This window comes from Panthera onca, chromosome C1, assembly GCF_046562875.1.
Source record: "Panthera onca isolate mPanOnc1 chromosome C1, mPanOnc1 haplotype 2, whole genome shotgun sequence".
Classification (NCBI taxonomy): Eukaryota; Metazoa; Chordata; class Mammalia; order Carnivora; family Felidae; genus Panthera; species Panthera onca.
The window spans coordinates 157865503-157878505 of record NC_138346.1 but is presented as its reverse complement, the minus strand read 5'-3'; the positions used below and the strand labels follow the sequence as shown (position 1 = coordinate 157878505).

The 13003-nt window shown below is 41.4% G+C and overlaps 1 protein-coding gene across 4 annotated transcripts in view; it reads left to right on the top strand.

Moving 5' to 3' along the window:
• Positions 1-13003, top strand: part of ST6GALNAC3 (ST6 N-acetylgalactosaminide alpha-2,6-sialyltransferase 3) — a 533022-nt gene that overhangs the window by 216044 nt on the left and 303975 nt on the right. The window lies entirely within an intron of this gene.

The following is a 13003-nucleotide window of genomic DNA, read 5'->3' as shown; positions in this document are numbered from 1 at the left end:
AAATAATCTCCAGAGAAATCGTCATCTTTTTTAAAAAACATTTTTAATGTTTATTTATTTTTGAGAGAGATGGGGGGGGGGGGGGGAGGCGAGAGGCAGAGAGAGAGGGAGGCACAGAATCTGAAACAGGCTCCAGGCTCTGAGCTGTTAGCACAGAGCCCGACACAGGGCTCAAACCCACGGACCATGAGATCATGACCTGAGCTAAAGTCGGATGCTTAACCGACTAAGCCACCCAGGCACCCCTGAGAAATCATATTTATACAGTCACATATAAGATACAAAAACAGATATTTTCTTATTTTAATAAATATGCATAGAAATGAAAATTTTCATACTCACTTTGCTTTGATTTCAGATTTTCAACAAACTAAACTCAACAGACATTTAAAATTCCTACCGTGAGGGAAGGGAAAAAAAAGTTAGAGAGGGAGGGAGGCAAACCCTAAGAGACTCTTAAAAACTGAGAATAAACTGAGAGTTGATGGGGGGGTGGGAGGGAGGGGAAAGTGGGTGATGGGCATTGAGGAGGGCACCTGTTGGGACGAGCACTGAGTGTTGTATGGGAACCAATTTGATAATAAATTTCAGGAAAAGAAAAATAAAATAAAATAAAATAAAATCCCTACTGTGGGTGCCAGGGCTTAGTGGGAGTGGTTTGACCAGGTGTGTTAACCCATCAGTGTCTGTATATGTATGAGAGACTGAACCTGATTCTGTTCTGCACAACTGGGTGAAAAAATATGGAAGCTTCTTTTCAGATAAGGGTTAAAAAGGAAATAATCTCTTTTGCTGCAAACTTTTTCTCAGCAGGTGCAAAATAGCTGCAATCAGGTAGGCTTTGGTAAGTGGCAGCTGCTATCTACCAAGTTGAAAGATCACAAATTCTCACCCCATTTCGATTTCAATTTCAGAGACACTGGGTTCAATTTATGAGTTTCTGAAGGCATGCCTAACTCTGTGGTAAGAAATGGGCCTTGACCACGTGTGGGGCCACATCCAGAGCCATGCCAGAAGTCTTACTTGTAGTGACACCAGCACTGCCCAGTCAGGGTACCTGGGTCATCGTTACAGTGTCATTAGACATGAAAGCCAGCTAGGATCCTGAAGACATTCCATCGTCCAGATGAAGAAATCAAGGCCTGGACAGGATAACACTCTTACCTGTGGTCACGTTGGTCATAGACTAATCAAGGCACTTGTTTCCAAGCTGCTACTTGTTTTGCTGTAGAGAGGTCAATATCCCAGGTCGAATTACTACCACCGCTGCCTGGAGCATTGTGTTGAAAGGATTCCGAAGTTGCTTCCTGACTCAAGGGGAGGGGGTGCTGTAGTTGATTAGCAGTGTCTGTCTGAGGAGAATGTGGGGGTCATGTGTTCTCTGAATTCGGTTGAATGATGAAGGTTGATTGGTAATCAAATAATTACCACATGATTTGAAGTATGCTTCAGAACAAAGTGCTCTAAAATCTTCCTGGAGGGTCAGGACCATTTCATAGGAGATGACACTTAGATTTGGTCTTGAAGAGTGATTAGCAGCTTTCCTAACAGAGAAAGGAAAGACGAAGATGTTCCACGAAGGCAGAAGAGCTGGTGCAGCTAATTTGAGGAGAAAAAAGAAAAAAAGGAAATTAATGATCGTTGATTGCCTCTTATGTGCTGGACACTAAGCTAGACCCTTTTATGTATTATCTCATTATTTAATTTTCAAAATGACTTTAAGATTTTACAGATGAGGAACGTGGACAAAGAAAATTAAGATGCTCAAAGTCATGGTGTAGGGTGAGATTTTGGTTATTGGGGCTCTCAGGGAACTTTAGTGGTAGCTATGTAGAGGGACAGTATAGATGAGGAAGAGATGATTGGGGAGGGAGGATATCATTGGTTTAGATTTGGACTATTAAATTTGAGTTGCCTCTGGGACATCTCAATAGAGAAGGCTTGTAGGCTGTTGGGAATAATGGCATTGACTGATCTGTTTATGATAAAAATATATATCAAAGACTCACTGATGACAGACCTTATACATGTATTTCTAGGCTTCTGCTTAACAGTGGAGATCTTTCTGCCTTTGCTATTCTAGCACAGGAGACCATAAGTAATAAACTAATATACTTTATGTTTCATGGGTGATTCAAATTACTGCCAATGCAATATGAAGCCCAGAATTGACGGGGAAACTGTCCTACTTTGAAATTCACCTGTTCTTGGCACAGTACAATTTATTATCACCAGGAGGCCTGTGCTCTGGCAAAACTCTACTTGTGTTCAGCAAAGACTTTTGAATATATATGTTCCTCTGCCAGGGTTCAACTTCGACCTACGAGAGGACAGTGTCTATTCCCGAGGGAGATGCTGGGAGGTGCCACAGTTGACATCTGTGTATGGATGGGTTATAACATGCATGTGTGTGCAGGGTCACCTAGCCATGTCAAGGGAAGAAGGCTTTCCAACTTCAAAAAGAAGGAAAAACACCCAAAAGGCATTTGTGTTGGCAAATTCCAATGTCCCGGAGAACTCCCGGACTCTTTGTTATTCTTTCTTTGTGCACTGTGGTTATGGCTCCTTTAGAGTACAGGGTAAGGGATAGGCGTTTAAAATAATCCTGATCCCATTCCTGATTCTTTTTATTCTCTAGGATGATGATGATGATGATGATGATAATGGTGACGACAATGATTTTGATACCACCATACTTCATTGATTTTAAAATGTTGGTTTTTTTTTTTCTCATATCTAAGAGGGAGGTGTCTTTGTATACTCCATACCACCTTGCAGTCACTACCAGCCTGCAACAAAGCTAAATTCTCCCAGATAGGATTTGCGTTGTTTCAAATGGTCACCTGGGGATACTACCAACCTGAGACCACTTTAAATTGAATTATTTACTGCGATTTTTCTTGAGTCATACCAGTAGTGTGAAGCTGTATCAAAAACCTGCATGAGTACCTGCCTGTGGTTCGAATTCTCAGGGGAGACTATTTTTCCTTTCTCTTTTCTTGCTGTGCCTTTCTGAATGGCAGCTTTATTTCTGGAATATTCTAACTTTAAGGAAATCTCATTTTGGTGTCTTGGCTTTTTGCAGAGGTCTATTATTAGACTTCCCATCTTGCTTTTCTTTCTTACCATATTTAGAGTAACTGTGTATCTAACAATTGATGGTATCTTAGAGTTGATGAAATACTGTTAACAATAAACGCTAACATTTACTGAGCACTTTCCCTTTGCCAGGTAGTGCTTTTAGGGTTCTTCTTATGTAGTAAATCATTTAAACCATTAACAATCATAGGGGGCGCCTGGGTGGCTCAGTCAGTTGAGCGTCTGACTCTTGATTTCACCTCAGGTCATGATCCCAGGGTCCTGGGATTGAGCCCTGAGTTGGGCTCCGCAAAGAGTGTGGAGCCTGCTTAAGATTTTCTCTCTCGTATGATCATTAAAGCTTCTTCTGGGGTGCCTGGGTGGCTCGGTCGGTTAAGTGTCCTACTTCGGCTCAGGTCATGATTTCGCAGCTCGTGAGTTCGAGCCCTGCATCGGGCTCTGTGCTGACAGCTCAGAGCCTGGAGCCTGCTCTGGATTCTGTGTCTCCATCTCTCTCTGCCCCTCCCCTGCTCACACTCTGTCTCTCTCTCATGCTCTCAAAATATAAATAAACACTTAAAAATATTTTTAAAAAAAGATTTTCTCTCTCTCTCCCTCTGTCTCTGTCCCCTGCTCACATGCTCTCTCTTAAAGACATGCTTTCTCTTAAAAACAAACAAAAACCTGTTAACAATCATATTGGGTAGGCACTATTATTTCTTCAATTTTAGGTGGGAAAACAGGCACAAAGAGGTTAAGAACAATGTGCCCAAGTTGACATATATTGACTCATTTAGTGTAACTTGACCACCTTGAGTCTACAGATAGGCTGCTGGTGAGAATCTGTTTCATCTTTGTAAAGTGCTTGCTGAGCACAAGTCTCTCCTCTCAGAAAATGTGTCATCGTCCTTATTACTACCACAGGGATCCTTCTGTTACCCACGTCTCATTCACTGAAGTCGGATTCTAGCTTTAAGTGTTGTCCAGAGACAAGAGTTGGTTTTCTTTAAAAAAGTGCATTCTTTAAGTCTTTTCATTATGTACCCTATAAAGGATGTTGCTTTAAGCAGGTTTGCTGCCATTCAGATCTGCAAGCTTCCAAGCAATTCTCAGAATACTCCAGTTCTTCTTACTTCACTTTATATTCCCCCATCCTAACACTTTCCCCCACCGCCCCACCATACCCACGTCAGATCTACAAGCGAGGTGAATTAAGAGGAAAAAAGAAAAGAATACTTTGTGTAGAAAACATATTTCCCCTAATGATCCCAATTTGAAACTTTTCAGATAATTTACTGCTTAAATTTAGAAGAGGATACTTTTTTTTTATTTTGTTTAATGTTTATTTATTTTTGAGAGAGATAGAGTGCGAGTGGGGGAGTGGACACAGAGAGAGGAAGACACAGAATCCGAAGCAGGCTCCAGGCTGTGAGCTGTCAGCATAGAGCCTGACATAGGACTCAAACTCACCAGCCACAGATCATGACCTGAGCCGAACTGACTGAGCCACCCAGACGCCCCAGGAGAGGATAATCTTTAATCCTCAATCTTTCCTTGTCTCCTTCATTCTTTTCATTCTTCCACACATATTGACTGAATATCTTCCAAATTTGAGAAGTTGTGCTTGAGGGTGCTCGAGATGTTTCTCAGATGTTGTTCACATTCTCAACGACTGATTGCAAACAAAACGAGAGGGGAACCTTTCCCTTCCCCCAATCTCTCACACCCCCCCCCCCCCCGCCCCACCTCCTCCTTTCTTGTTTCCTCCATCTTCCTTCTCCATCCACTCCATCTCGGCTCAGTCTCATCCATGACCTGGAAGCCAGGGAGGGATACAGACATTAAGGAGGAGACACCATTTGAGTGGAATTATTTGTGAACTTGTAGAGATGAGGATGGGTAGATGCTCCCAGTGGGGAGCAGTCTGGACAACGTCACAGGACCTGGGTAGCAAAGGAGCGTTAGAGAATGGTGAAATGCAAGCTTGAAACTGGGAGGCATGAAAGGACAGAGGGGCATGAGACTTCCAAGCACCCCCACTTCCCTCTCTACTTCACTGATTACAGGGAGAATCCTTTGGGGTGATGGGTCTGAAAGTGTTTGTAAATATATATGCTGTACAATGTTAATGTCCTGTAGATTCACAGAAAAAGAAAGGGTCCCCATCATCATTGTCTTCGTGGTTATCATTCTTGCCTTTATCGTGGTGCCTCTGGGAATGACCTCCTCCCTAATGGCACCAGGATCCCCAGACTTTATCCTTCTGTTTACTAAACACCTTGAAAGTAAGAATTGGATTCTAAGAGATGAACTCATCTCTGCAAGAATGAAATATGCCAAGCAAATGTTTGCAGAAACCAACAAAGGCCAGTGGGCCATTAGGTGACTGAAAATAAAACAAAATCACTTGCCCTGGTTACCTAATCATCTTCATTGTGTCTGCTTATGTAGCACCTCCCTTCCCTCTACAGAATGCCAGGGGTATGGAGAGACAATAACAGGCAGACTAGGGGATATTGGTTCCCCTAAGTTCAAGAATTTAATGAAAAACAGAGGTAACTTCAGGGCCATCTACTCCAATCTCTGATGTTCTTATCATGAGAACCTGCCCTTTGGATTAAAATTCTCTGTGTCTATTGGCACAGCCACACTGAGAGACTTTGCTTTCTGGGCCCTTCATTCTACATACTCAATACCAATCTTCAGCTCTATCTTATGTTTCTGAAGAACTTTGATTCCTTTCTGCCATGTGAAAGGGCATGTGCTGAAGCAGTACGATAAAGATGAAAGGCAAAATGGGATAAACTGGTTTTATATAATTTTTCAAAATGAAATAAACTCAAGTCAATGTAGCCACGATTGTATTCATTTGATATTTTAGCAGATTGAAAATCAAATCAGGGCAGAAAACCTAAATCCCCTCTGCAAATAAAATAAGAAAAAAATGTGTAGGCACACAAAAACCTCATTGACGGTTTTCATTATGGTTTTAATATAGGTGTCAAAGTTCAGTGTGACCTCTTATCATGTCATCTGACAGACTTATAATGCTCAGGTTAACTTGAGCTTCTCTGCAGTGTTTACAACTATAGGGAGTCTCCTTTGGGGGAAAAAAAAAAACCTGAAGAAATTTTGGCCACTTACAATTTTTCCCTAGGATTAGCTTTTTGTACAGAATAACGTATGACAGTGGTGCCCACGAGAACTGTATTGCCTTGGTTTCCGTTTGTGGGTTTTGTAATTCTTGCTGGATTCTACCTATGTCTGATGGTGACATGTTGCCATGGATTCCAAATTCTTAAAGGAGGTCACCATACTGAAAGTTGTCTATTACTTAATTTTTTTTATGAAACCGTCAACATTATGCTGTTTAGCTGCATCTTCATTGAATAAACAGAAAACGGCAGAACTGTGGAGCTAAGAAAGGCATGTCTGTTTTACCATGTTAGTCCCTACAAACTACCTGTAATAGGGCTCCATACCATTGATTGACAAAGGGCACCGAATATTCTGTAGCCGGAGTAGAGGAATAATTGCTTTATTTTCCCTGAGTGCTAACCAACGGTACCCTAAAGTTGTCTTGTTAATACTGGGAATAAAGCCAGAATTAAATTTGCCCACAAATTACTGATTTTGAGGTAAATATAATTACCATGCTTCAGATCAGCCACTTAATTTTCCATATGAATTATTTTGTTTATTGACAAAATGTATTACAAAATCTACTTAGGGCTAGTGCCAGTTTTTAAAATCTCTGAACCACTCCTCTGAGAGTATTCCCTTTGGTATGAGTAAAATGGACAACTTAGTTGACACACATACTAGAACACAGGCTTTGAGTTCAATGCCTGTGTGTATTATTTCCTTGCTCTGTGACCTTGGGCAAGTCACTCACCCTCTCTACACCTCTATTCCTTTGTGTGGAAAATGAGGGTTACACAAGTATTTCTCCAACTAATTGCACTCATTAAATATTATCTTCTATTAAGACGGTGATTGGAGCACCTGGGTGGCTCAGTCGATTAAATGCCTGATTCGATTTTGGCTCAGGTCGTCACCTCCCATTTTGTGAGTTTGAGCCCAGCATCTGGCTCTGGGCTGACAGGGTGGAGCTTGCTTGGGATTCTCTCTCTCCCTCTGTCTCTGCCCCTCCCCCACTCACACTCCTTTGTGCATGCTGTCTCTCAAAATAATAAGTTTTAAAAAAAGATTATGATGATTGTTCATACATATACACTATATCTGGACTTTAATCCTAGTGCCCCTACTAGGACAAGGACAGCCAGTTGCTAAAAGTATCCATTGCAGTTCTCATATTGAGAATTTAATGTCTATTAGTGATATCTGATGATGTGGTGCATGTTGCTCTTGTCCTTGTCTTTCCAACAGGCTGTTTCCCACCTCCTCATTCATTGACCACACCATGTCCAGAGTGAACTCTCCAAAATCAAACCTGATCCTATCTCACACTTAGACCCCTTCTTTGGTTTCTGTGGTGTAAGTCCAGATTCCCTGGCATGATATACAAGACCTTCCACGATCAGATTCCTTTCTGCCTCTCTAGGTCCACTCCCTCCGCCCTCCTCAAAGCCTACTCTCAAAGTGTATTTCTTTTAGGTTATCACATTTTCTTCAACAGCTTTATGGATTGTGAAGTGCTGCTTATTCTCTCATGTTGACCTTGTTTGGCATTCCCTACTCTCCTAGATGTCCTCAATGATTTTATCAACAGCTGTGCTGCCTAAGTATGGACTCCACGAAATTAGGTCTGACCCTCTTGTTATCACCTCCCTTTCCTCACCCCCCTCCCAACAAATGGGTGATATTTTCTCCAGAGTTCACTATAGTTTAATAAGCAGGATCCAGTTTGTTGATTCAATAGATAAACAGAACAAATGAAGATTTTATCTGTATACTCTGAGCTTTGCTAATTCATCCTTGTACAAATGAGAAGCAGCTTTATTGTATTTTGGGAGAACCACATTTGGAGCTTGGCCAATGACACAAGGTAGAATTAATTTCATGACACAATTTCTATATGGTAGAAGAATTTGTATTTGATAAGGTCACACATACGCAATGGGTAGGCACTCGTCAATGTGTGAGGTGTTTGAGTACTGATATAAATAACACAGTCAACCCAAATATTTGTTATTGGATAAATGACAGCATATGGACAAAAATATATACAGTTTTACCCTAGAAAACAACTACTTCAGTCATTAAATAATACTATTTAAATAAAAAATATAGCTTTATACTATTGTTTATCATTTATGAAAAAGAAACAAAACATCTAGCAACTGACTATATTAAAAGATAAAGATTTTATCTTGAGGTTAAAGGCTAATTCTGTGGTAGAAAGAATAAAAACATACAAATGTTAATATAGCTTGCAAATTTGCTAGATACAAATATTGGCAATTGTTTTTTCCCTAAATCATGAATTCTCTGTGGATTTTATTTTGAAATAGGTATTTCTGCTATAAGTCTGATAAATGATATTCCAACTCTAAAGAGCAAGCAACTAGAATGCCACATTTTTGATGCATATTTTTGCAGCACAGAGGGGATTAAATTCTAAATGTCTCAGCTGTTAAAGGCCCCTTCAGACTTGCCCAAAATGAGGAACAAAGAAGGAGAGAGCTTTCCCTAAAGCAATTCATCAGATCTATTTGGGCACAGTGACATTCTATCAGAGCTTGTGTGGTTAAGTTGCACTGAGTGGTTCAAGGGTGTGCAGCTGCTTGGAACATTTGAGAAAAAGATATCTCCAAGTTTTCTTCATGCATTCACATGGGCTGGCCAATTCTTACCAACTGGCTAATGGCCAACAAGGCTCTGACAGTTAGTAGTTACATCATCATAATAACATCTCCCATTTTTGAGTGCTCCCTGTGTGCCAGAACTGTGCTCTGCATTTTGCACCTGTTGTGTCACTTAGAAGCTGATACTTCTTCCTTTTTTTTTTTTTAAATAGGCTCCATGCCAAAGGCAGAGCTTGAACCCATGACTCTGAGATTGAAAGTCACATGTTCTACATTGAGCCAGCCAGATGCCCCTAACATTCATACTTCTTATCTTAAAGGAATGACCTATCAAATGTAATGCCAGTTTTTGCAGTACGAAGAGTTTGTCAGAGTGAGTTTTACACATTATAAACTTGATGAGTACTTACTGTTGTTTTTTCTCACCTAGTTGCTGACTGTTGGATCTAGGAGAGGCTCTGATTACTTCAGCAAGGCAGCAGTGATCACTTCCATACACAGACTGTTAGACCTAGAACACATATAAAAAAGTCTTCTCCTTGTCTGAGTGTTGATGGACTCGAAACAATTGCTAGAACAAGCCACTGATGGAATAAACTTAAGTTACTGGAAACAAGGCAACGTGGATGGCAATTTCAAATAAGATGTGAAGAATATTTAGAATTATAAAGCATAGCACTTTTATGCATTTATCCTTTCATTGTCCTAATGTTAAGATGGATGGGGCAGATAATTGCATCTGACTGAGTGTATCTGGCTTACTATATTTTGTGTTATGGTTTGCACCCTGTCTGCTTCCCTACCATCATCTTCCCCCACATACCGTCTGTGTGTTCTTTTTACCAAGAGATTTGCAAATTTCTGACCAATTTAAGGCCTTAGTCTATGCTGTTCCCTCTGCTGGAATGCCCTTCCCATCTCCACTTGTCTAACTCCTCCTCATTCTTCAGGACTCCATTTGAATACTGCCTCTCCAAACAAGCATTCCCTGAATTGTCCCACCCACAACCCTTCCCACTTCATCTGGGCTGGCGCAGTGCCCTGTGTGTACCTCTACTACCTCATTTGATAGGTGACATTACACATTTCTGTTTACTTGCCAGCTGCTCTAAGGTGTATCTCTCTGGAAGCTTGAAGCATGGTCTGTCTTTTATGGTTTTATTTCTCCTTTTCAGCACCTCACCAAATCTACACAGAATATGGGCCCAATGAGTGCATGTGACTTGAAGGAATAAATACATTCATATGTATCATACACATTTGTATTTTGTTACTTCCCCAACTCCCCATCCCTCCCCTACCCGCCCCCCCCCCCCCACACACACACACATTCTCACTGCCTTCTGGTGTGGTAGACTTTAAAAAGCCTCATCCACGGTTTTTATTGTAATTGCTAAAGCTCAAGGTCACGATTTGGCAGGAATGACTGCTAGAAGGATGCACATCAATGCTGTGTCCTGCTGTCCTTGCTGTCTGGAGTACAGGATGTGTTTGAAATTATACCTTTTCTAGTGAAATTTCAGGGTGGTTTTATATCAGCACTATGAGAATGCTTTCATGTTAAATAAGAATGTTGAAACATAAAGAAAGGCAAAGAATCAGGTCCAGGCAAAGCCTGAGCTATGAAAGGAACACCTCTGCCCACCGCAGAATATGATTCCAGGTCAAGCACAGAGGAGTCTGTCTGGCTTCCACTCTCCATTTGCTCCCCTTATCCTCTCTGTGCTCATTACTTGGTTCCCTTTGATGAAACATGGGAGGCAGACATGGATTACTAGGGAGCAGGCTTTTACAACTGTGATCTCGTTCCATTTTGAAGTTGCTCTCAAAATGGTTGATTTATTTTCCTCTCATATATGCATTATGTATGTGTGGCTATGCGAGATCTGTGAATTCAGAAAGGCCCTCTGTACCTTTGTCCCCAAATCCCTATCCATGCAATGTAGTGCAGCAACCAGTAGAACCAGAGAGCCACGCAGGGCTTTGGAATAGACAAAGACACAAATCCCATCTGGGTCTCCTTCAAAGAAAACTGCTGTTTTGCAACAAGCTACCGGGTGGCGATAAAAAAGGTTCTTACCTGTTTACTTAATGGGTGACTGGCCCCTTTGCTTTTATTTAGCCATCTGTTCTGGTCTATGTCCCTTTAAACTTGTAAGATCCATCACCTCATTTAAGCTGTTACCTTGACACATTGCAATGTTGTGGACATAATGATTCCACAGAGGAGCAAATTAAAACAGTTTTTCATGATTAGAAGGTTAAATGAGGTAAGGCTGTGGTAGTTAGTGGTGAGATAAGGGGTTTTGAGGAGGCAGAACTCAAGGGACTTGCAGGTGATTGGAAAATTAGGCTGGCTAGACAGAAGGACGGGGCTTTTACAAATTACGGAGCTGAGCAAGAGCTAAGACCTCCTTTGGGGTCTCTGACTTCTGGGGGGCTTTAGTCTCCTGTCCTTGCAGAGACTGTGATCATGGCCAGGGAGGAACAGGGGCCGGCTTTGGGTTTCTTTTCTACTTTGGGACATTCTGTGAAGAGCAAAACGAAGTTTATTCACTAAGAAGTGATAAGCTGGAAACACAACAACATACATCAGGTCATTCCTGGATAGTTATTTGGCTTCCTTTAAGTTTGAAGAAGAATTGAGGGCCAATCCCAGCTTTGTGGAGGAATATCTGATTGTGTCTTCACCCTGGACTTCAAGGCATGGCTGTTCCTGACATCTGCCCTCTGCCCTGCTCTTTCTTCTTGCTCTAGACCTGACCCTCCACCTGACTCCTGGATGGCTCCATTCAGGTGACCCACCATCTGGATAAAAACTAGGACTTAGGAAGCCCAGGGTTTTTAAATCATTTCGTACCCTTTTAAATCATTTCTTACTCTGACTGCTCTGGTTTCTCCTAATATGAACAGTATTCTTGTAGTAACATGGACTCAAAATTTTCCATCTCACCTCTATCCAATCAGGAGCCATGTTCTCTGCTTACCACCTATGTTGAGTTTCTCATATTTTTTCTACCTTTGTACTCCCCTTGCCACTGCTCTAGTTTGCATCCCTCATTACTTTTGTCCTAGCCAGTCAGAATAGCCTCCTAACTCATTGCTGTCTGTCTTTAGTTCCTCCCTGCTTCAAAACATTTTAAACAGTGACGTTTGATTATAACTTGTAACAGTTATAATTATAATTATAATTAAACAAGCAACAAACAAAACCTCCTTTGGTTTTCTATCACCTACCACCCTCGATAGACTTCTCAGCTTGGTGTTGTAGGCAGTCCCTAAAGTTATCATTTGTTGTTTCCAGCCTTTTCTCATCCTCTGTGCCCCAGGAAGACAAAGTTCTGTGTAGCTATGAATCACCCCATGTTTTCTTGCCTCCTTGCTCTCTTCCCTCTACCTAGAAAGCTTCACTCACATATCTCTACTGATTAAAATTCATGCATTTTATCCAGCTCAATCTCAAATACATCTCTGCTTTCCCCACCCCAGTCAGATGCGTTTGCTCTCGTTCTTGTTCCATGGCAACCCATTAAGGGGGATGTTCTTAAGCTGCTTCGCATGGATTTTTTTCCTACTTTTATTGTTAGCTTTTTGAGTCTTAACTTTTGCATAGCCTTTCACAGCACAGGCAGCTTCCTGCCTGTAGCGGGTGCTAGATATAGAAATAAAGTAATTGCTGATAATTTGTCTACAAGGATGGGAAAAATCCATTTATTCATTCACTCAAATGTTTCGTGGGTGCCTACAATATGTAAGGCAGTGTGTTATGGACCTGGGATCCAGAGATCAGTATGACAGTATATTCTGGTTCTCTAGGAACTCGCAATTAGGTGGAGGAAAAGTCATATAAATAATTATGCAGTGAAAACTGTGCAACCATAGACGTGCCTTCAAGGTATGGGAGTGCAGGACTCTGTTAGGTTAGACAGGTTGGGGTGAAGGGATGGTGGTGGGAGGGATGCAGCAGTTAGGAAGGGTTTCCTACAGTTGGGAATGTCTGATTTGCGTTTCGAAAATTGAATAGAAGTTGTCGAGGAATGTGGGGAAGTAAGAAAGGGTAGGAATGGAATGGAAAGATAATCTAAGAAGGCTTCTCTGCTTGTTCTCAGAGGCTGGCTAAAGCAAACTGGTCACCAAATGATTAAATTCTGTCTCCA